This window comes from Lissotriton vulgaris, unplaced genomic scaffold (genome assembly GCF_964263255.1).
Source record: "Lissotriton vulgaris unplaced genomic scaffold, aLisVul1.2 SCAFFOLD_908, whole genome shotgun sequence".
In the NCBI taxonomy this organism is placed as follows: domain Eukaryota; kingdom Metazoa; phylum Chordata; class Amphibia; order Caudata; family Salamandridae; genus Lissotriton; species Lissotriton vulgaris.
In genome coordinates, this window is record NW_028255349.1 from 241371 (window position 1) to 267806 (window position 26436).

At 42.7% G+C, this 26436-nt stretch overlaps 1 protein-coding gene across 1 annotated transcript in view; it reads left to right on the plus strand.

The window, feature by feature from the left end:
• Positions 1-26436, plus strand: part of SEZ6L (seizure related 6 homolog like) — a gene marked incomplete at its 5' end in the record, with an annotated part of 799882 nt that overhangs the window by 216737 nt on the left and 556709 nt on the right. The gene's annotated exons all lie outside the window — the stretch shown is intronic.

Genomic DNA, 26436 nt, shown 5'->3' on the forward strand with positions numbered 1-26436 from the left:
AGCTTGACGGTGCTGAGGGGAGGGATTATCTTACACTTAGTAGATATTGATACAATTTGATCTCTGCTATCACAAAACTGGCCAATCTTAGAAATGGAACAATTTTATTTATTTATTTATTACACTTATAAAGCGCATTACCACCTCGAGAGGCATCCTGGAGCTGGAGAACCCAAGGGAAAGGTGTGATTAGTCACAGACTACAGATTAAGCCCGGGTGGGAAAGAGCAAGGTTTTTAACTGTCTTCTAAAAGTAAGAAGGCAGTTGATCTTCCTCAAATCAATAGGCAGCGAGTTCCAGAGCTTGGCCGCAGCCATGCTGAATGACCTGCCACCTGCTCTGGATCTTCCAAATCTCGGTAAAGACACCATCCTAGCCGAAGCGGAGCGTAGATTGCGGACCGGCACATGCCAAGAAAATTTCCTTTGAAAGCAAGCTGGGCCTAACCCATGTAGGGCTCTAAAGGTCAGACAAAGTGACTTAAACATCACCCGTTGTCTCAGAGGGAGCCAGTGCAACTGAGCCAGAGCCCCCCAGGAGGAGGATCTGGTTAGCCAATCTAATGCGAGTTTTGCAGCTGCCGACTGGAGTCTCTGGAGTCTGTCCAGGAGATAGCTGGGAGACTCCAGCAGCAGGGCGTTACAGTAGTCTATCCTACTGAGCACGGTGCAACGCACCACCTCTATCCTTGCTGGGGATGGTAGCAGGGGTAAGATTTTTCTCAAGAGGCGAAGGATGGTCATACAACTGGCTACCACCTTAGAAACCTGAGCCTCCAAGGAGAGGTCACTATTGAACATCACACCCAGATTCCGGACTACCTTCACAGGCTGGATCTGGGGCGAGAAATCCTTCGGCCAAAAAGTACTAGGGAGAGGAGAATGTATCCTAGACCTGGGGCAATAAAGCACTTCAGTCTTCCCTGTGTTGAATTGCAATGAATTGGCTTTCAGCCATTCCGCAGTGGCTCTCATACAGTTGTGGAATTCCTCCCAAGCAAAGCATATGCCCATTTTATTCTAAAACAATAAAATTGAGGGACTAAACTGTAAGGTTCTGTGATCTTTAAATAAGAAGTTCAGACTAACAAGGCAGATCCTTATCATACATGTTTAGCTGTAGCAATAGAGAAAGGACACACTCAAGTCTGCAAATACGAAGTCAGGCTTCCAGAAATACATATCTCTAGGAGCATATAGTTCTGTAAGAATAGGTTTAAGCATCTACAGTAATTAGTTATGAAATATTGGATATGAGATATTTTTCCCAGAAAATATTCCACCATAGAAATAGAAAAGGTACTCACAAGGATAACTCATTCAACAACGCATATCTATAGGCATTGAAGTATGTTGTCTTTTATGACAGGTTGCAAGTCAGATTCTTATGTTCAGTCTGTTCCGTTTCCTTTTTAGCAAACCACTGACATCAAGTGCATGCACACACACACACGCACTCTCATATACATATACATTCTCATTTACAGAAACATTGTTGCCTTATTTCTGTCCGAGAAGTGTATGATAATCTTCCAAAGATAAATCCAAATCATATGCATATAAGAACTAGATTGTGTACATCATAGGGCAGGTTCAACATGATAGGTTTTAGTCAAAACCAACATACAAGCATGGGCAGGAGAGAGAGTGGTGAGTTCATAAGGCAATGTCAAGCAAGATATACCTGATGTTTGCACCATCAGGGTATAGTAAAAGTCACAATATTTTAGCAAAAAAATCAGTTAGTCTGTTGCGAAGAAGGGGGCGGGGTGGTGGGGGAAAAACACAGGCAAATATTATGTTTTTTTTCATTATGTATCCAGTAATAGTTTCTGTGAATCCTAAACAGAAAGGCAATTCTAGAGCTATCTATATACTTCTTAATGATTTTAAAAGATTAAGCATTTATGTCAGATGCTCTTTGTATATCAACATATAAGGTTTATTTTAACATTGAATATGCTTTTTATATATGCACACACACACAATAATCCTTGGGTCGCTTCTGCAGAGTATCCATCTTGGTATGGGACTTAAAAATAACACTTCTATTCCGGCTTGTAGTGTGTAAACAGCATTGATTAGAAAATCTTAATGAGATAGCATTCATGCCATCTAGACTTTAATCATAGCAATAGAAGGGCTTGCATACCAGGCAAAGGAAAAGGGAAAGAACAAATGAAACTCCTACCAATCTGGTTACACATTTTGTGACGAGAACTGGATGACATTCATTAGCATTAGTAAACCGTAGCATTATAAATAAAGATGCTGTCATTTATCAAGTTCATAGTGCTGCAGGACTTCCTTTAAAGATTCAATAAAGGATTCGCACAAACACTTTGTGGTGTTAATAGCAAACGAAAACATGAAGTACAAGTGAAAATATTGTGAATGTATTCACCAGAGATCAGCGAGCATGCTGTGTTTTTCTTTCAGCTCCAAAGCACAGCAACAGTTGAGTACTGCCCGCAGCATGTGTCCGATCACAAAAGTGAGCACTGAAAGTGCTATTTCTAGTAAGGCCTCAAACACAGTGGGGGCTCAGTGTTGTCCTGGAGTAATGCTCTTGTTCCATCTTAGACAATAGTAAATGTTTGCTTGTCACAGGATCTTCAAATGCATGTGCTGTGTTTGGCTTGATTAGCGTAGCATCTGTCGACGTGTCTAAAATAAACAACATAACATAACACAATCTACATAAAGCAATCTATTAAAACATAGGACTGAACCCAACAAAACAGGAAAAACAGATGCAACACAATAACCACAGTACAACATCACAATGCTATATTTCAGCACAACAGCATGAATAAACATCAGAACACATTACCACCACAACAAAATGCCACACAACAAACATGCACAAACGTTGTTGTCACAATTTACCACTTCTAGAAATCTGCTATAATAAATCAGCGGTCAAAAGAGTTTGTGCCGAGCACTGCCTTACTTTCCACCAAGGATATGAAATAGCACCAGTCAAAAATGTTTTGAAATCCTGCCCAAGTATTTTCTGCAAAGGTTGAATCCTGAAACTGAGATTGTATTGGAAGAATTTTAACCGACAGTTAACACATGAATTATGCTAGTGTGAGATGCTGGTAATTGCATGTATCTCGAGCAGTTCGAGGGATTTTAGTTATTTATTTTACAAAGTATATGTGCACTTTTAAGAAGACTATGTCAGAAAATAGATTAATAATTTGAAAATGGATCTCCCTTGCTAACATAATACACATACCATGGGTAGTTTTCAAAACAAATCTTAGTGATACTCTGGATCCCTGGTAGCTATGGCACATTCAGCAGGCAATTCCACAGAGAATAGTTGTGTAAGTTAAATCAGTACTAACAATTTTAATGTAAAAAACACACAAAATAAAGTGAACAGTATTATAAGCAAAAACATACCGATTCTATCAAAACCAGATAAGAGCAACATGGGGTATGCATTTTTAAACTTTTAAGGCAAAATACACCTGCAAAAATGAAGTGCCATTCAAAAAAATCAAGTTGTGGTTGACTGGGACATAGGCTGACTGAGGAGGAGCTGAGATTGAATACACCAAGCGGGTAATCCTAGTCAAAGGTTCTAACTTGGGAATATTCACTTTTTTGGCACTCAAGTCTTCCAGCAATTCAAGACCCAAGGGCGAAGCCAATGAGCCGTCATCAAATTTAAATATATTGTCATCGAACGTCTTTCGGATCCATGGATTTTGGCAACAAATGCTTAGAATGGGGCAAAGCTGTATTTCACAGCCTCTGAGGTTGCTTCACCTCTTGGATAGATTTCCCTACGCCCCTTTGTCCAAGATTTTACCTTTCAACTTAGTCCCATTTTTCATACTTCTCCAGCAGGGCAGTGATGATAGGTGTAGCTAGTCAGGGCTTGTCAGAGCCAAATGCCTTTATCATTAGGTCCAGTTGAACCATTTCTTTGTGGCAAAAAAGTGTGAGGAACAAAGCTAGTTTGCTTACTTTCCTAGGGAGCATTGTCTCTGCAGAAGCCTCTTCATCTTGTCATGGCCCTTCATAGGTAGAAAAAGTCCCACCTTTCTTTGACTGCTGGGAGAGTTCTTTCTGATCCTCTATGCCACCATGAGATTCTCAGGTAATGCTTCTAGGTACCAGGTCCCTCTCCAGCCATGATTTCAACAGGGTCCAATTCTCAGTGGTCAGGAGCCCTCTTGGTGTCAACGGTCCTTCAGCTTTTTGTGTCCTTGTAACAGGCAAACAAGTGTTCAACCACTTAACTTTTCGAGAGCAGATCAAGGTCCTGGGTGCTGACCGTAGTCAGGAGTCCTTCTGCCTATTTGTTCCAGTAGGGACTTCTATCTTCATGTGTTGTCCTCCAAGGTCCAAGAATGTTCTGAGAAGGTTATGGTGTGGTTCCACTTTTATCCTGTACACTATCTATTAATTGGATGGATTAGAACATTTCCTACACACAACCCTGACTACTTTTGAACCTATAAGCACCTCCTTTTATAGCACTTCCTCTCCATTTCAGTATAAAAAATCCCAGATGTCCTAAATCCCAAATGGCTAACCCTCATGGATGTCAGTTCACCAAACTTCCAGTGGTAGCAAAAGTGACATGACATTCCTTTGACCCCCAGTGACATCATAGAAAGTGACACAATTTGACGTTTGAAAAATGTATATATCGCTCACACCTATTAGTTAATAAATTGGCAATGATATGTAGAAATTATCTGAACTATTTAAATGTTTAGTGTGCTGGTCAAGGAATGTGTGACTTCCTAACACACAAAAATTGTATTCGTTTCTGCAAGTGACGCTAGTCACTGAAATGACTTGGAGTACAGTGGTTGAGAGTAGAAAAGTAGTTTATTTAATCAACAACCCCAGGAGCATTCAAGGACCAACTTCCTCAGTAACTGTGCATCTCTGATCTGCTCCCTGGATTCCACACTCTGGAATCCAGTGAGCACAGTGACCATGAGACAGTGACATCATTGCTAAGATACAACATATCTCCCTTTCTATAAAATAACAAAACAAACAACGAAAACAAAGAACACATTTCATAATGATACATATAAGAAATACACAATCAAGGACAGATGTAATCCTTCATCCAAACTGGTCTACACTTAGGCCTAGTAGATACAGACATAGAAATGGGTACATCATCTCTTTTCTCCACAGATGTTTTTGGAGAATTGTCTACCAGACCATTCATTTGTTTGCACTCTAGATCATTACATCTTGTAATGTTCCTCACATTCCACTGTTTACCATCATCTAACTTCACTATGTTACCAGTTACACAAATAATTTGTTTTGGTTTAGACCATTTAGAGGAACCAGGTTTCCGATTGCCCATTAATTGTGAGCGTACCCAGTCACCAACCCTAAATGCATTAGCATTAGAATTGATCTTAGAATTGTGATTTTGAACATATTTATTTCGATATTGTCGAACCTTAGATGCAAGGTTCTTACCATCAGTCACTTTTGAAATATTTTTAGACATCCATACAGGTTTAACCTTAGATCCAGCCTCACGCCCTTTTAATAAAGAAAACGGAGATATTCCCGTAGCTGTGTGGGGAGTATTTCTGTAACACCATAACATCTCCTTGACAGCATCCTTACAGTTATCATTATTGTTGCTAGCAAGTTGGATGCATTCCTTCAACACCCGGTTGAATCTTTCTATTAAACCATTTTCTCTTGGATTATATACAGAGGTGGTAATGTGTTTTACTCCAACTTTTTTAAGATAATCGGAAAATTCCTCGGCTATAAATTGCGGGCCATTATCCGATAAGATAGCGCTTGGATACCCTTCTCTTCGGAAAATACCTTCGCAAAACTCAACAATATTGGAAGCTTTGATATCCCTTACAAAAGCCACTTCAGGCCATTTAGAGTGAAAATCCATCAAGACAATTGCGAACTTATTTTCAATACCTTTAACATGAAATGGACCACAAATATCAATAGCAACTTTATCCCAAGGCTTTTCAGGAAAAGGAGTTGCCGAAATAGTAGTTTCTTGGGATTTGTGAGATTTGTCACTAGACATACATGCTAAGCAATTCCTTACGCACCTGTCTATATCCTTGTCCATTCCAGCCCACCAAAAATCATTCCTGGCTCTCTTTTTCATGCTAGTCATTCCACTGTGTCCTTCATGTAACAAACTTAATAATTTGTCACGCAAAACTGCAGGTACAACTAATCTATCGCCCCTCCTGAGAATGCCATCATAAAAAGATAATTCTGGCCAAACCATCTTAAAATCAGCCAAAATAGACTTGTCCAAGGATGACAGATCTACACCAACATGTAGGTTATTGATGATTTGTTGTAGTAAAGTGTCATCAGTCACAGCTTGAACCCATTCTTGTTCACTGATTGCATTATTACAAGATTCCTCGATGCTGGCAACTAACCACTCATCATTATCCTCAGATGTATCATCCTTGTCACACGGCAAGGGAAGACGTGATAAACAGTCTGCATTAATGTTTTTATGACCGGGAACATAATTTATTTGAAAATTATATCCCTGTAATCTATATAACCATTTTGCTATTCTAGGAGTGGCTCTTGAAGCACCTTTTGTTGTGAAAATGTCAATGAGAGGTCGGTGATCTGTTCTTAATTCAAAACAAGTACCCCAAATAAAAGTTTTGAAATGGTCTACACCCCACCAACACGCTAAAGCCTCCTTTTCAATTACGGAGTACGAAGGTTCAGCCCCCTTAAGTGTGCGAGACGCAAACGCTATAATTCGTTCAACTCTATTGTGGCTTTGCATAAGGACAGCACCTAAACCATAAGCACTTGAGTCCACAACAATTATTGAGACATGATCAGGATCATAAGGTTTAAGAGCTACAGCTTTTGTGATATCTTTTTTGATGTTTTCAAAAGCTTGTTGACACAAAGTTGACCATGCAAAAGAAGCGCCTTTTTTCATTAATAGTCTTAAACTATACACTTTGTCAGCAAAGTTTGGGACAAATTTAGAATAGTATTCCGCAAGTCCCAAAAATGATCGTAACTGATCTTTATTAATGGGGTGGGGAGCTTTTTCAATAGCATCTAATAATTTCATTTTAGGTTTAACCCCTTCGTTGGAAATGGTATGACCAAGATAATCAATTTCTTTCACTCCAAACTTGCACTTTTCACCACATACAGTTAGACCAGCATCCTGTAATTTCTGCAGCACACCGTGTACTGCTTGATCATGAGAAAGTATATCTTTCCCCCAAATAAGAACATCGTCTTGAAAAATTCTCACATTCAATTCACCCTTCAGAATACTGCACATGACTCTCTGAAAAACTGAGGATGCAGATGCCAATCCGAATGGCATTCTGAGATATTGGAAGGCACCCTCAGGTGTAATGAAAGATGTTAAATGCCTAGAGTCAGAATGTAATTTGATTTGGTGGTATGCATTTGACAAATCAATCGACGAGAAATACATGGCATCTTTAATGCTCGAAATCATTTCATTGATGTGTGGCAGCGGATATCTATCAACCCAAATATTTTTATTCAAGTCCCTCAGGTCCACACACATCCTAATTTTTCCATTGGGTTTGCGAGCCAAAACGATGGGACTAAGCCAATTTGAAGCTTCAATAGGTTCTATTACCTTGGCATCACACAATCTATTTAATTCATCCTTCAAGGGATTCCGTAGGGCAAATGGTACATTTCTTACTTTATGAACAGATGGAGTATTGTCTGCTTTTAAAATGATCTTGTGTTCAAATTTGGTTAAACATCCTAGCTCCTTGCTAAATAATTTGGGAAAAACAGATTCCCATTTAGAAGATGAATCTTCATTAGTTACCAATACATGTTCGAGATAGTCATTAGCCAAAACTACTTGGTCAGGATGATTAGGATTTAGTACTAACCCCATTTTTTTAAGATCTTTCCAACTTAATAAAGCACGTCCCTGTTCGACAACATAAACTTTAGTTGAACATGATCTACCTTTGAAAGTTACTTTGGCATCAAAATAGCCCACAACAGGTAATCTAACACCACAGTAACCTTTAGGTCGTGCATCAGATGTTATTAAGGTGTACTTGTTTCCATTTTCCCACATGTTTTTATCAATGATGGTGTACGGCGAACATGAATCCGCCCAGAGCATCATGTAGACATCATTTATCAGTACTTCACATTTAGGCGGACAATAATCTTCAGAGATATCATTAACAAAATCATCCTGCAACATCATCACTTCAATATCATTCTCATTGCCATCAAATACTTCCTCATCACTGTCAAGGTGAGATTCTACAAGATTTACAGAACGCTTCCAATTACTGTAATCGCCAGTTCTACACCATTTGGCAAAATGACCAATTTTTTTGCATTTAATGCATGTAACTTTACTAGCAGGACATTTAATGAAATCAGCAGTGTGTTTCTGACTACCACATCTGTAACAAACTCTTTTGGTAAAACTAGATTTATTTTTAGAAAAACTAGGTTTAACTTCCTTGTCATCGCTTTTATAATCAGATTTTCTATAACCTGTAGATACAGCATTAACATTACTAGATTCATCTTTAGAACTTAACTCTTTGACATATTGGGACGTATTCTCCATTTTCCTAGCAGTGTCAAGAGTTTTCTGTAGAGATGGATTTTTTAGCTCAAGTAAACGCTCTTGAATTTTGATGTTTTTAATTCTATTTATAAACTGATCTCTTATTATTTCTTCGTGTAAGTCTTTGAACTTACACGTAATGGCTAAGGTTCTTAAACATGCCACATATTGTTGCACATTTTCACCAGCTAGTTGTGCTCTAGAGAAAAATTTGTGTCTTTCAACAACAATACTCGTTTTCTTCCCATAATTTTCTTCTAATGCTTTTAAAGCATCAGAATATACATCAATAGCTGTATCATTAGAACTGGTTTCACTAGTTTCACTTGTTTCATCATTGTCAATAACCGTTGAAACAACACGATTTGTTACAGGTAAAGTTTTTAAAACTTTTCTGCCTTCAACACCTAAATTGTGTTTAAGTAATGCTAATTTTCTAGAAGGTAAAAATACATCGCCGCCTATGGCCTCTAAATAGGTCTCAAAAGATTCTGACCAATCTTCCCAATTCATAGAAGGCGGACCAGGAGACTGCAAGAACTTGGGAGGAGCAACTACAGAGGATGAAACATCCATAATGACTAAATAAAATTATAAATATTAGAATAACACTTTGTAAATGCAATAAAAATAATAAATTAAAATAATTGATGTAGTCACCGTTGTCAAAGTAGTTTGTAAATAAATAAACTAAAATAATTAATGTAGTCACCGTTGTCAATAGCTGGTATTTGCTTGAAAAACTGTTGTCAGGCATTTATTTCATTAAGTATACACTTGTTGTTTAAAGTTCATCTCATGTTCTAAGTTCACCTCATAGAAAAATGTGTACAAAGAATGAACAATCTTGTTTACTGAAGGACGTTTAATTATGCCAAGTAATGATTTTAGAAGTAATAAGTTGTAGACTTGCCGAAGGAAATTGTGTCCGACGAGTGGAATAGCTTTGTTTGTTTACATCCGACGTCTGTACTGCTTACGAGAGAAATAGCATCAGTTGCTATGGTTATTCAAGATGGCCGCTTAACGGAGCGTCAGACGTGATGATGCAGGTGATTGATGTCAGAGCATTAGATGCGCTGATGTAGCAACGCGATGACACGGTAACCAAGAGGATGCAGGTGATTGATGTCAGAGCGTTAGACGCGCTGATGTGGCAGCGCGATGTGCACGCGAAGGCAGCAATCAACACGGCGGCATTTTTTAAATGAAGAAACGATGTAAGTAAGATGAAGTTGTTAACATGGCGGCATCTTTCAAATGTTTTAATCCTTAAAGTGATAGAGGAGAAAACGATCCTTCGTATTTAATATGGCATTAAAATTACAATGCTGCGCGCTATATCGACATGCCAAAAACAGTTCAAAAATTGGATTCAAACAATCTCAATACAAAAAAAATCCAAATTAAGCGCAAAACAAGAGTCTATCCGTTTCAAAACGACAACGTATAATAAAGGTACCTTGAAACTTTTATAAAATGTTCAGGCTTCCTGGGGTTGTGTGAAGAAATCTTCAGTTTGTAGGAAAATCTTCAATCCAAGTCAAAATTTTCTTCTTCTTCAATCCAAGTCAAAATTTTCTTCTTCAAATGTATCCCATCCTCGTGGCCACTGAAATGACTTGGAGTACAGTGGTTGAGAGTAGAAAAGTAGTTTATTTAATCAACAACCCCAGGAGCATTCAAGGACCAACTTCCTCAGTAACTGTGCATCTCTGATCTGCTCCCTGGATTCCACACTCTGGAATCCAGTGAGCACAGTGACCATGAGACAGTGACATCATTGCTAAGATACAACAGTCACAACACTGGAATCTATCAAAAATGCTTTTTCACAAAATAATACTGTTTTACCAAAACTTAGTCTTATATATCCATTTTAAACGTGACAAATCATCAATGATATATGTCACTGCTAACATTCATTTATAATAAAATGTACACTGATGTGTTATACAAAAGGCGTAAGTACAACTTAAAAAATAAAAGTGGCCTATTTAACAAAATGAAGATCTCATTTATAAAGGTATATGATGTTGTGAATATGTATTATTGGCCAATGTATTTCAAGATCTTTGTCCCTTCTTCAGGAGCCACTGTGCAAGATATAAACAACAGCATAAGGGGGAGGAAATATCACACGTCCATATGTTTTAAGCTCAATTTCAAATGAGAAGATTGTCTGATAAATTCACATACATGTTTTAGATACTTTCCATGCATCAAAAAAATGCACTGAAATTGATTCAAGGTAAAAGACCCAAGAAAAATCCTCAAAGAGATAGTTGTAATTAATCAAAATATTTCCTGTGCCTCAAGGGACAGGCATTGTAATCGCCATCACCAAGAGGATGAAATGTAAGACCTTGTGTCGATATGTACAAGATAAGATAAAGTAGACAGTTGCATAGTGAAAAGATGTGCACTGAATCTCTATAGTCAAAGGGGTGTATGCCCCTTTACCAGCTTATTACCCCCCTTGAACAACGGGCCAAGCTGCATGTCCTTTGCAACACCTAGATACTCACAACAAAAATCTGTGCCACTGCATTTTCGTACAAACTATTGTAAGTAATGTTCCTGGTTGGCTAACGCTGTAAGGAATAAGCTGATCTTCGAGCTCAGGTAGGAAAGGAGAAAACATCTTTAGAAACCAAAAGGGTTACACTTGTGTGCTCATACTTTCAATGAAGCACCGGATGTGGTACGTTTACAACATAATTCAGCAATGGTCATAATAAACATTGTGGGAAAAAAATCAAAAACCTATTTAATCGCTCCAAATATGAAAATATATGAAGCCCCCTGGCGTCTCAGTATAAAAATCTGCTTAAAACACAATATCCCTGTTCATGTTGAACCGTTAGTCTGCAAGGAGCCCATACGCCAAAGCTGCACAAGAGGCTTTACCCTGCATATAATTCGCTTTAACTAGTCTGCCACATGTAGTCGGTCTCTAGTCGGTGTCTTCCGTAATCGAAAATCTAAATGAGACTAGATATCATATATGAGACGCTGAGTAAAAACGAGTGACGGCCATCTTGAAATGCTGACCGTAGACCTGTATTAAATACAGTATAGTAAAACTATCGCCACTCAGCTCCAATTATTCCCAATATCCATTGTCAAGTTGCAAATAAACAGTGATGTGGGAAACTAGAACAAGAGCTGTGAGAAACAGAACAAACCCTGACACTATAGAAGAATAAGAGCAATGAAAAAAAGAGAGCAGTGATCAAAACATAAAAGATGTACAAAATACCGAAACATCAAAAAAAATCATTCATGTTGCCAAGATTAGGAGATATGAATCTGTCTACCATGTTGCCTCCTAAAACAAAATCACATATCAATGATGAGCTGGTCATGTACATTCATATCTAAGAGGTACTGCTGTAAGAAACAACTCACTTTTCAATAATATGCTTGGTTTTGACTAACAGTTTTGATCATGTGCAATCATGTCAAAGAGGTACTGCTATAGAAAACAACTCGTATCAATTTTGTTGTTTATTCCAAAAGGGGTCATTGTACTAAATATTTTAATCCAACAATATCTCTGTCTGTGACAATAGTTTAGAGTTGTCAATGTCATTGTTAGCTGTTAGTGTCTTAAAGCACAACAATCTCAACTGTGCAATGTTTTGCTTTCTTTCTGGACAACTAAGTTTGAGTTAGTATTTTTATTGCAGATCATGCTTTTATGTTCCGTAATTCTTATTTTTACCTTGTGTACGGTATTCCCAATGGACATTATGCTGCATGGGCATTTAATGCAATAAATTACATAAAATGAATTGCAATCTACGAAATGTCTGAGTTTGACTTGTTCTACTGTTCTGGGTGTGCAATGATATTGCCTGTAATCACATTAGTGAATGTATGGGGAGAGGATGTGGCCTAATAGCTAGGGCAGTCAATCTCAAATCTGGGGAACTGGGTTCGAGTCTCAGCAATAACATCAACATCCTGTGATTCCAGGCAAATCACCTAATCTCCCTGTGCCTAACAAAAATGAATGTGTCCTTGTGTAACGCAACTGGTGCTCATGTAAAGCGCTCTGATACATTCGGGTCAATATGGCTGAGATACCCGCCACCCCCTCTCAACACAATCCCCAAAGGAGGGAAACCGGAAACAGTTCTTGAAGTTTTTGGAAGAGGGAGGGAGTGACCCTCCCGGCCGTATTTATTAAACAAAATTAAAACGTTAAACAGTTTCATATTAATGTACAATTTCATTACCACATTGCGATGTTTGGCTAACCTTAACAGATTCTCTAATACAGAGGTTCTCCTAGCCGAACTAACATCCTACAAACATTTACTTGAAATTATGAAATTGTACATCCTAACGTTTAAGGGCCAACGGCAAGGTCGTAACCGGTGTCAAGATCCCTAACCAGAAATACCCCCCCCCACTTGTGAGGGGCGACAGCACTGAGGCGTACCTCAAGTGCAACTACCAATTTCCCTTGACTTGACGGGGGCACCAACAAAAACTCGACGCCACTTAAAGGTCGTTCGAGGACTCATGTGAGGTATCTAGAAGGTAGCGTAGACCCCCCCCCAAACCCCGCACAACTTACCACATCTGCCGTCGCAGACGTCACTGGCCCCGGGAAATTCCCCAGGAGGGGGCTGTAACCCCTCCTACACAGGAAGGGGCCTTGACCGCCTTTCCTTTTCTTTCGGCGACCCATCCTTAGAAGGGACCGCCTCCCCGTTGAGGGGCCAATGGCCACCTCTCCCGAGCGCTCCCATCCGTGTTGGGTGACGCCCACTCATAGGGATCTTCCAATTAGTGCTCACCGATCATGACCTTACCGCCCGACCAAAATAAATACGACAATGCTAACTAAATGACTAAACTAAAAAGACAGTAGCAACTACACTTTTAAAAAAAGCATGCTTACCCATGAACACTAAAGCAGAATTTCTTTATTTGCGAAACGTAACACAAATCGACATTCTTTATTACATACTCAAAATCATCACGATAAAACCACAACCTGTAAACGAAAATCAGAGTTATCCATCAACTTTATTCAAAAACCACTTGCTGTCATCAGGGGCTGGTGGGTGGGTCAAAATTGGCTCTTCGTTCCGTCTCGAGCTCACGTGCAGCGAGGAGGTGCAGCTTCAGAGCACAGGAACAAGAGGATGACTTCGGATCTTGCTTCTCCTTTTATCCGTCTTCAGGGCGGGCGTAAACCCGCCCCTGCCTGCCCGAGGGCGTGGCCAGCTGCGTCAGTGTCTAGGCCAGCCCACTCTAGGGCGGGAAAAAGCGCGCCCCGGCTACGCCGCTTCGGGCATACCAGCCGAGACTCGCTTCCCGCCCAAGATGGCTTCCCGGGGGGATCGTGGTACTCCGCCATACGTGCGGGGGGACCGAGTGGTCGCCCCTTTCCATATGGCTGAGATACCCGCCACCCCCTCTCAACACAATCCCCAAAGGAGGGAAACCGGAAACAGTTCTTGAAGTTTTTGGAAGAGGGAGGGAGTGACCCTCCCGGCCGTATTTATTAAACAAAATTAAAACGTTAAACAGTTTCATATTAATGTACAATTTCATTACCACATTGCGATGTTTGGCTAACCTTAACAGATTCTCTAATACAGAGGTTCTCCTAGCCGAACTAACATCCTACAAACATTTACTTGAAATTATGAAATTGTACATCCTAACGTTTAAGGGCCAACGGCAAGGTCGTAACCGGTGTCAAGATCCCTAACCAGAAATACCCCCCCCACTTGTGAGGGGCGACAGCACTGAGGCGTACCTCAAGTGCAACTACCAATTTCCCTTGACTTGACGGGGGCACCAACAAAAACTCGACGCCACATAAAGGTCGTTCGAGGACTCGTGTGAGGTATCTAGAAGGTAGCGTAGACCCCCCCCCAAACCCCGCACAACTTACCACATCTGCCGTCGCAGACGTCACTGGCCCCGGGAAATTCCCCAGGAGGGGGCTGTAACCCCTCCTACACAGGAAGGGGCCTTGACCGCCTTTCCTTTTCTTTCAGCGACCCATCCTTAGAAGGGACCGCCTCCCCGTTGAGGGGCCAATGGCCACCTCTCCCGAGCGCTCCCATCCGTGTTGGGTGACGCCCACTCATAGGGATCTTCCAATTAGTGCTCACCGATCATGACCTTACCGCCACAGGCCGGATAGTTGACCGGCTATCCGGACCCCCCACAAAGCTCCTACCTAAAGGTCATGTTTTAACGTTTTTAACCATGCTAAGAAGTCTCCTATGAGTAACTCATTCCCCACCCGAGACAAATGCACACCATCCCCCAAATACATACTGTCATCATTAATACAGCCATGCGAAATAGAATGCAATGTCCTGGAACGGAACAACCTACTCACTTTGTTATTAAGCTTTCTCACAGAGTGATTCAAAGCAGGAACAGACATAGCCCCTCGCCACACCTTTCGTGGGATCATATGGGACCACGCAATTTTGCACCCCGGAACTCTCCTCGCCAACCAACTTACAGTGGAAAGCATTGCCTCCAGGAGAAGTCGTCTACCGGTGGTGACCAAATCATTGCCCCCTAGATGTACCATGACTATAGACGGCGGTGACCTCGTCCGCCCTAACAAACCCTCGAAAAATGCTTGAAACTGGTCAATACAGAGACCGCCTCTTCCGTAGAAGGACACACTGTACCCGTATTCCCCAGCTACGTGAATCATGTCACCTGCTTTGAATACGTCCGCGGCACGCCTCACGTATGAGTGGCCCACGACCCACACCTCCTTTTTCACAGCCGGTGATGTCTGACCGCTGGCCCGGTGTTGGGTCGACTGCATAGTCCGCCCCGCCTCGTAGGCTTGCGCAACTGAAAACCAAACAAAAACAAGAAGCGTGAGTACATTGTTACAGCTTCACAACATGTGCAACCGCACATACCTTTTATAACAATTGGAGGACCAACGCCCCACCCGTTTAACTTGTTCCACATTCAGACCCCTGGCTGTAGCTTCCGTAGCAGCCCCTATCCGAAAGGAATGGGTCCCAAACTCGCCCGGGTTCAAGCCCGCAGCGGCAATCGACATCGCAAGCACCCGCTGAAACTGAAACCTTGTCAGTGGGGTGGCGTCAGCGTGTCTCAACAATGTCCCCCCCCATGATGCCACCCTTCGTGCTAGGTAATCTTCTAAACACTTTATCGGACACATGGAGGACCCGGGAATCCTGCGTATGATTATGCAGTCACCCAACCCACCTTGATCGGTCTTGGACCTGACAAAGGAGACAGTCATTGTCTCTCCTCTGATCTGAACGTGTTCCTGGCACAAACCCCCTGTCACATCCTGTTTGTTCCCAGCCACCAGTTCGCTTACCCGCATCGCCCCATGAAATGCCAGCGTAAACGCGGCTCGGAACAACACCGTCTCAAACTGAGATGAACATGTGGCAGGGAGTGTGGCCAACAACTGGGCTAACCTATCCAAACCTATCGGGCGCCTCTCATCTACTCTGCGACCCTCAAGGCGTTGCCACCCACGCAGCGCTTTCTGTACCACGAAAGACGCTGTCGGGTCCTGGATACCATGAGCCCTGGCAACAAAGGAAATGGCAGCACGATGCCTCTGGGCCGTAGCCACCGATTTCCCAGCCCTACGTAAGGACATCAGAAAATTCACTACCCATTCCTCGTGGCCCCAAAGCCCCTCTCTATCAGTCCCCAAAAAGGCTACATAGGACCGAAACGCCCCTTCATATGCCTTCCTCGTCCTTGGTGCTAGACTCTCTCCCACGAGGTGACGAAGTTCGGGGCACCGAGAGACCAGAGAGCTTCGGGAAAGGGTGCCGGCTCTGGGTCCGCTGTGGGAAGGAAACCCGAGAAAGCCTGCATATGAAAACGAGACAGTGCATCAGCCGCCTGATTCATTACCCCTGGGACATGTTTTGCTCTGAATATCACATTCAGTTGCATACACAGTAAAACTATTTCTTTGAGCAGTCTTAAAATCAGTTTACATCGTGCTGCCTGGCTATTGATGCACTCGACCACGGTCATATTGTCAGACCAAAATACAACAGAGTGATCTTTGAACCCTTCGGGCCAGGTTCTCAGGGCCACCAAAATGGGGAAAAGTTCCAGGAAAGCAATATTACTTGTCAGTCCATTGTCATGCCACCATGCCGGCCACTTTTGTGCCGACCATTTTGTGCCGAAGATGGCACCAAAACCTATGCTACCTGCCGAATCTGTCCATAGCCCCAGCTCTTCAGAGGACACGGCCGGTTTGTTCCAGACGACTCGACCATTAAAATCCGCCAGAAATGCTAACCAAATGCGCATGTCCTGGCGGACCTCAGCCGATAGTCTCGTGCGATGATGACCCTCCTTTAGGCCGACCATAGCCTGGGCAATTGAACGGGAAAAGGGGCGGGCCATCGGTATAACCCTCAGGGCAAAATTCAACTGTCCCACCAACTGCTGTAATTGATGCAGTGTAACTTTAGATCCGTATATACACATTTGCAGGGCTGCCCTGAACTTCAACACTTTGTCAGCTGGTAAACGAAAACAACCCTCACTGGAGTCTAACTCGATCCCCAGAAACTCGAGGCAAGTCGCAGGACCCACCGTCTTACCTGGTGCCAGTGGCACACCAAACTCCTTCATTAACACACAAAATTCGGCCAAGGCCTGGCCACATTCGAGATCCCCGGCTGCCCCAAGGAACAGAAAATCATCAAGGTAATGCATTACATGTCGGAAACCCGTCCTCTTTGTGAAGACCCATTGTAGAAAACTACTGAATTTCTCGAAATAGGCACAAGATATAGAGCACCCCATCGGCATACACCTATCCATGTAATAATGACCCTGAAACATGAAACCCAGGAGACGCTGGTCGTCTGGGTGTACCGGGAGCAATCGGAACGCTGACTCGATATCTGACTTCGCCATCAGCGCCCCGGGCCCCAGGCGATTCAAAATGGCTACGGCCTCATCGAAAGATGCGTACCGCACCGAACACGCTTCCGGGTCTATTGCATCGTTTACAGAAAGACCACGTGGAGCTGATAAATTATGAATCAATCGGAACTCACCCGGGTCCTTCTTGGGGACCACCCCTAAAGGAGAACAAACAAAACTCTGCACCGGGGGTACACTAAACGGGCCGGCGACTCGACCCCGAGTAACCTCTTTCCGGATCTTATCCTGTACCACGGTCGTATGCTGCAGGACCGAAAGTTGATTCTTACACTTCTCCACACCCTGAAAGTCCCCTACTGGGATGCGGAAACCATACGAAAACCCGTTCCGCAGCACCCCAGCAGAAGTACGATCCGGGTATTCACTGAGCCAAGGAATCATCGCCAAGGTATCAATCGGGGTAGGTAAAGGCGCCCCTCGGACTATGTTAGACCTGTTTGGCGCCTCCTCTACCCCCGTTATCACCTGTTTTGGCTCTGCACGTGGACTCAGGATGGGACGACCCGCACCCACTACATTCGTGTTTAAATTTACACGATCCCTGGGGCCTAGTACATTTACCTCTGTTGAAATTCCAGCAGAACCCCTTTTTCCCTGTATTGCCGGCAGGTCTCGAGTGATCGTCGGTACCTGTACCTGATCGAAAGGGCGTCCCCGCATATTGGCGGGAGGATTCGCCAACATTACTCCCTACCAATGGCATTTTCAACATACCTGTCTCCTTCATTTTATCCCATGTCAAAGAATCTTAACAATCCCAGGTTAAGCTTTTATTATGCTCTTTAGCCTTTCTAAAAAGATTATCGTAGCAGAACCAATGGTTACCCTGGTGTGACGTCGAGTACCCCATGATTCGCGACTGATAGGTCGGCAACTCGGAAAGCAACTCGGGCCTACGTTCCCCTAAGATCGACGTAAAAATCCCCCATGCTTTGCCCCAATTGCCAATATTCTCATTCACTTTAAAGGCGGCCATTTTAGCGCGCCAAACACTCGGATGCATGAGGTCTTTCTGGCCCTTAACATGCTCCACCTCATAATGATCAACAAGCAACGAGAAGATGTTCACATATTCCCCCGCCCAAATTTTCTCTTTAATAGCCAAAGGCACATGTTGACCCAACCTTTCTCTACGAGAGGGTGCTGACTCATCCCTCGCAATCGGCAATGGCCGCTTACCTGCACCGGACGCTGCCTCTGTGGTCGTAATCGTCCCTTGTGGCTTTTCGACTACTGCAGCTGGCGCGGACACCTTGGCTGCATCCCGTTTCTCGCGCAATTGCTTCATCAGCGCCTGCGCGTCTACAGCCGTGGCGCCCTCACTACCTTCGCCCAACCACGCTGCAAGTTGTGCTGCCAGCTCGGGCGGCATATCTTCATTGGAGACCGGGGTGACCACCACGGGAATCGGATTCCCCTCCACGGGTACTGGGGTTGGCGCTTCGAGCGGGTTACAGGGAACCGGGACGTCTCCCCCAGCTGGTCCCCTCCTCGGCCTCTTGGCTCTCCCTCCTGGGGCTGTTCCAGCCGAAGGAAGTTCCGGCCCCCCTTCCCCTTCTCTCTCCGCCACCCGCTTCTTCAGCTCGGTCATCTCCTTCATGAGGACCCGAAGCATCTGTTCAGTCGTCATTCTCTTTCCGCCTTTCTTGGGCATTTCTCCGACAGAGTATCTGTAAGACAAAAGAAAGATTACAACGCTCAAAATTGGCTCTTCGTTCCGTCTCGAGCTCACGTGCAGCGAGGAGGTGCAGCTTCAGAGCACAGGAACAAGAGGATGCCTTCGGATCTTGCTTCTCCTTTTATCCGTCTTCAGGGCGGGCGTAAACCCGCCCCTGCCTGCCCGAGGGCGTGGCCAGCTGCGTCAGTGTCTAGGCCAGCCCACTCTAGGGCGGGAAAAAGCGCGCCCCGGCTACGCCGCTTCGGGCATACCAGCCGAGACTCGCTTCCCGCCCAAGATGGCTTCCCGGGGGGATCGTGGTACTCCGCCATACGTGCGGGGGGACCGAGTGGTCGCCCCTTTCCAGTTTGCACTATATGAAAATCTCCGAAAGATAAAAAAAACAATTATAACATTTCTAGGTTCCAGTGGTTAGTTCCTGCTTTTTGATCTTAGGTAAACTTAATAGTTCCTTCATGTTTTTTGTCCGTTTTTATGCAAAAAGAGGATTTTATTCTCAAATAACCCTTTAAAATCAGGTTCATTCTGTAAGAGTTCCCAACTTTGTTGATTATCCTCTTTATAGAGACTGATTTGTTTGAAAAGTTTGACACAAAGACCAGTCGATCCTGTGGAGCTTCTGGTTTATTTATAAGCAGGCCTTTGCCATTCACAGTTGCCAACCTTTTCTTCCATAGACTCCAGAATGCTCAGTGGATACCCTCTTTCCCTGAATTTCTGTTTTTGTTCTTTGAGTGATGTGGAAAACATTTCAGTGGTTAATGATATTCTTTTGATTCTTAAGTTCTGTGAGTAAGGTTGATTAGTGACAGTAGAGGTGCCTTCTGGAGAGTAGCGTGGAGGTCGGAAGGTGGGGGAGGGTGTTAAAAAAAAGAAAAGGAGGAAATAAAAAAATTAAAATGTACTTACCTTCCTGGCGGCCGGCTCTCCTCTGTCCTCTTTGTCCACGTCCACAACGCAGGAACAGGAAGCACCCAGGCTCCCCTAAGCCAATCACAAGACGGCAATGCAGTGTTGTGATTGGTCTGAGTACAGCGGTTTTGAATGTTCTACACCAGGCTTTGTAATACAGCCTGGTGGGGAACTTGCAAAGTGCACATGACCATTTGGCCGTCCCAAGACAGCTGGCCAAATAGTCATGCACACTTTAGAGTGTGCTCTTCAGTCCTCCTCCTGCTTTGCGACCGGCACAGCCCCGCCCTCACTTTTACAGTGCTAGATAATACTGAAAAATAAAATGATAGTAACACCGTTATTATCATTTAATTTTTAAAGTGGGGCAATGCTCCTCCACCTTAGCGGTGAAGCCGCCACTGATGAGTGATGAGGTTTGTCGGGTGGAAACTCTGATATGATAGTAAGTTGTTCTGATCTGTATTCTTCTTGTATACGCTTGGGTCGATCTTTAGGTTTGACTTCTTCACCCAGACATCTAGGAAAGCTAAACCGCTGTTGCTGATGTTGTGAATGAATTGAATTTGGTTGTTCTTAGTATTCAACTCAGCTATTTTGTACTCCAGTTTTGTTCCAGTATTTTTCCAAACCAAGAATATATCATCAATGAATTTGACCTTTGCCATTGGTGATGTCAGAGGAAGTGACGTCACGCAACCATTGCCGCGCTGTCATTAATGAAAGTCATTGAAATTTATAAAAAACCTACAATAACTGATAATGAAAAACAAAAGTGTACTCATGTAGATGAATGTGTACTTTAGTTATCAGCCACATATTGACTAGGCTGCTATGATGATGTTTCATGGGAGCAACCACAAAAACCCATCAGCCTTCATTAGGGAACAGCCATGATTGGCCAGAAGCAGGCCTCTTCCTCTTAAACATAACTTCAAATGCATAGGTATAGGGTCATATTCCCAAGGCTCAGCCATCGAATGCCAATCTTAATTTGCTTAGGCACAACTAAAACATGCCTGGACTTATCCTCAAAGACCAAAATACAGTAGCAAAAAAACAGGCCGAATTTCCACATCTCAAGGTTAAGCCAGTATATGTTCAGGCATATGTCAATATACACTTTGCTGATACTCATAATATCATACTCCATAATCGAAGGCTGACTGTGGGTGGTACTCATGCATAAACGGTCCTTATGGGAGCCAATCTGCGCACAGAATACCTCTACTCATATGCACTCAAAACAATCGCAGTCACTCTGATCATGTACAATTTACAAGCTTTTGGCTTTTTGCCAGTCCCAACTGACTGCATGCAAAGGAACTATGTGTGCCTGCTTTTGGAAGACTGTTTTAGTTTAGTCACTTTCTGTTTAACATATACTTCCTTTCAATATTAAAATGTAGTTTCTTTTACCAGAATTACCCAAAGTAAGTCAATATTTTCAGGATGATAACTGATTCTGTAACTGAGCTGCACTAATACAAATTCCGTTTAAATAGATTATATGCGGTGTTAAAAATGCGGCATGGAAGAGGACTTCCTTGGCCAGTTTTGGACACCCATGAAATACATAAATCATGTCAGCCATATATATAGTGAACACCTCAAACTGAATTGCTTCTTGGACTGTATTAACATTTATTTTGATCCACCACATGTGCACATAAACATGCTGGTATGCATCCAGTGATTTAGCACCTGTCCTCACAAAGGCGCTTCTCACCTGTAGACATGTTCTGCCTACGTGTCCTGTGTGTGTGTGTGGGCACAGGACCCACTCACCTGTGTGCAGTTTGCCTGTGTGACATTTACACAACTCACCTTTGCACATCATGGCCCCTTTAGATCTATGCATGTATTAATATTACTATATCCACATAGCACCTATTATCTGTGTGCATCTAGAAGCCTCACATTAATGCCTATTTCACTTTCAGTTGTGTTTTTGTTTCCTTTCGCACATCTTTGCAGAGAACACCCCAACTACTCAGACTTAAACTGGGCAGCGTGTGTGCACATAAGCCAACTCTCACATGCGTGCCTTTAGTTCACTTTCATCACTTTACAACTAAGTTCCTCACATGTGTCGACTTTTAGGTGTTCTTACTAATACCGCTATATATCCCTAAAGCATGTATGCTCCATTCTCTTACTATCTCATTCCCACCTAACTCTTTTGACCTGTGTGCATGAACCCCCTCATCTGTTTGCATACTTAGACACTGGCTAGGTGCATCTATCTCCCCTCACCTGCAGGAACACAGCCCCCACTCACATTTCTGTATCTTGTGCCCATCCATAGCTGGGGCAAGACTGCTCTAACCCATACATAGCAATAACTTCCTCACCTGTGTAATTGCTCTCCCTCTTATGACATGCTTCATAATAGGAGCCCTGTGCCCCACTCCAGCACCGGATTGGTGATCGGAGGGCTCACCTTACGCCCTTATATTTTGGAAAAAATTCTCTAATTTTTGTGATGGGTTTTGAAACCTAAAACTATATTAGGGCCATGTAAGGTCATAGCGAGATACTGGAGGCAAGTGGTTGAGGAGCTGACTGAGTTACTTTGTCGTGGGAGGTCCTCCTACACCCCGAACCTTACTCCTGGGGGTGATGCAGGGCACAGGAGGAATAAGATCAAACAAGGCTTTCTTGGGTAGGGCCAGTATGGTGTCAAAGAAAGACATTGCTGCTACTTGGAAGAGCCCCCGTCCACCTATGATCTCCCAATGACGGAGGGGACTGGTCTGGTGCGCTGCACAAGACAAGAGCATCCAGTGTATGAAGCCAGGGGCTCTCCAAATAACCACAAGAAGATTTTGGCCAAGTGGTTGGGCCTGTTGGGCTAAGGATGCATGGGAGGGACCCGGATGTGGAAGATGGTCTGCAATGTATTGTAATGTAACAGATGCAGTTAAAGATGACCTATATAAAAGGATGTCATAATTTAATTTGATAACTGAGTGTATATTTTGTTGAAAACCCAATAAATTTGAGTATCCCCAAAAAATAATTATATAGGCTTTTTTGTGAGCTTTATTGGAATTATGCCTGGCTTATAAAAGGTTAAAAACAAAAACGAGACGCAGGTTACTGACCTTATTTATGATGTCACCCGCACGCTCATAAATGAAAAACCATATAAATACTGGTGAAGAGGAGTAGGGGCCATGTTGAAACATGTCATCATGAGTGAGTGAGGGATTCCATCCTATACATTACTTACCTTGGGAGGAACGGTTGGTGGATGAAGAAGGGATAATTTGCCCCTTTTTGGAGTTCCCTTGTCCAATATGTGTATTTATCGATTTATGATAGGAAGGTAGTACTAAGATGACTCCACAATAATTCCCCTCACTACTCCTTGTTCATGTAGAAGGTTTCTGAACATGCCTCTTCAACTCAAAGGTTTAAAGGGCTGGGGTGAAGTAAGTCAGCCAGTCTCCACTTTTGACCAAAGGCAAGAGGTCTCCATGCAAAATGACTGTCAAAGCATTTTTGTCTGGATGCCACGACACAACCTGGTCAGTCTACTGTGTTACTTTAGATTCTTTGCTCTCAGGGTTTGTTACATCCACTTACAGCTACCCAGAGGTCTCAAGCCATATAAAACTCCCTCAGTCATACATGGGCTGTCAACTTAGCAACATCCTGCATTAAGGGTAGTGCCATTATGCAAGATAGATTATTTCAACCAAAAGTCCAAATGTGGCTGAAGATGCCACCAACTACATCAGGCCTTTGGGCACCCATCGCTGCTCCAGGCCCAATTGCATAAGGCACTACAACTGTTAAAGTCTATTTTTGATTTAGGGCAGTGGTTCTTAACCTGTGATACTTGGCCCTCTGGGGGTCAGACAAGCCTACTCGGGGGTCCGGGGCTGTTCCGAGACTTGAATAATATTAGCAGATTCATTAAGTAAATAGACAAAACAGATTTTTTCTTGAATTGTAAACTAAAACATTTAATTGGTATCCTTATCCTATGGATGATTGATGGCCTCAATTAAAGCAGCACTGGTATTTGCAGGCAAAAGAGAGCATGTGTTAGGGGCAACAATGGTAAAGCTCTGTGCACCAATCTAGCACATTGCTTCATCTGTAGAAATAAAAGAACATTTTGAAAAGCTACGACCTTTCCATTATATTCACGATGTTGATATTCAATTTTTTTTGTAAATTAAATAAAATATTTCATAATTTTTAATCTTTTCATGTATACATGTTTTTCTATTTGTATATATTGTGTTGTGGTTCAAATCAAATAAATCGATTAGGTGCAGCATCCCATAGTGATTGAGTGGGGCGGGCGGGGGGGGGGGGGGCACGGAAGCATAAAGCCTATCCACTGATTTATAGGAGTCTGCAATATAATACATGTAATATACAGTTAAGTACGCATAACCCAAAAGGAGTACGGAAAAGTGTCCATCTCGTGAGGCCTGCAAAACATGTTGTGCTCATTTTTGTCATTAATCCTCACACCCAGCAGAGAGACCATCTGCAGTGTTGATGAAATGTGTACTTCTCCAAAAGAACATATTTCATACAATTCAGAAGAATGAAAAGCTGATTTGCCTATGAAGGATTCTAGTCTAAGGCTAGCAGGATAAATGTAGATCTTTGTATCAAAGAAAGGACAGATCTCTACTTTCACACGTGCTGTCTATATTGAAACACTGCAATAACATGCTCTACCATTCCTCCTATGTCCTACTGAATTTATGGATTCAAGAGTGAACCTATGAGACTCAGACCTGTAACTACATGCTATAGAAACATTTCTGCAGCCACTTTCAATCTGCTGAGCCATAGTCCCAGCTAAAAAGTTCCACAAATAAGAACAGATTTCCGGGTATTATATTAACTACAACATGCTTGTTATATACAATTAGGAGTAGCTTTTCTGTTGTTTAAAATACTGTTTGCATTAGAATTTAAAGCATACATTAGCAGTGTTGGTGATGCAAATACAAATATGTATAGTGTCAAAATCACTAGAAACCTAGGAAGATGCTCCATTTGTTTGATCGCAGCATTTCGAGGGGTGATTTCGAAACTAAACAAAACAAATATCTTCCTGCTACAGCTTCATTCACTCGGTTCCTCAGCCAAACAACATCTAACTGGAATTTGCCTCACTTTGTTCATGTGCACAGATGCCCTGTGTTAAGACAGGAAACCAGCAAGTGTGCACTCTAGGTTTGAGGGTGTGATCCCCAAAGTGGATGGAGGGTCAACGTCATCGATTCCTCAGCCAAGGCTGTAAGACCGTGGTGTTTGGCAGAGTGGGCGCCTGCAGACAACTGCAGTGAAATTAGCCTGATTCACAGTTAAGTGTGAATAAAAGCACAACATAATGAAGTTGCGTTTCTCAAAATTGCAGTTTCATCAAGCGAACACGTAGGGGTTGCAAGCAACCTTTCAGCTGCAACTCCTAAATAACATCCATGTCTAACCCCTTTTTCCATGTGAAGGGGTTCTGGCTCTCCCTTAGTCACTTCCTGATTTAGGGGAAGTATGCTGTCCTCTGTGTGGGAGAGTCACAAACTGGGTCTCTAACCTGCGGGGATAGAGCCAAAAGTTCTAGGAGGTCCCTGGAAATGAATGTGAACAGATACTGTCAGCCTCATTCAGCATCTCTAATTCAGAAGAGAGCAATCAAAGGCTGCCATTTGTTCTGCCCATTGTTCCTGCCTCTCCAAGGTGGCTAATCCATGTGAAGTGGCCTATTGTGCTGATCATTAAACTCAGGGAGCAGGTTTAACTCTCAACTAGGAATTGTACAGATCTTCTGGTGTTGGGCTAATGGGTAGACTGGTTTCTTAAACAATTTTAGCTCAGGCTACACAAGGTACACTTTCATAAAGTTACTTTTCCACTAAAGTTATCAAAAGTCGCCTTTCACCATTACATTTGGTTTTTGAATCTATGTGGAAAATAACTTTGAATCATTTTTCTAGCAGTTTTCCCATGGGACACTGTTGATCATGCTTAATTTTGTTCGTGCAATACCTCTCCAAAGCTAGTCTGTAAAACAGCTTTTGGGTATTTATTCACTGTGGGGCGATAATATTTATTTTTTTGTATATTAATGTTCCAGCCCTTTAGGCTTAAAGGGCAAAAATTCAAGGTGGCATTAATGTGTATAAAATAGGTTTTCCTACATGGTAAAGTCACTTTTCCTTTCCATTGTCACTGAATTGCATTTAAATTTTTGCCCATCCTGAGCATGGTATTGCAACTGACA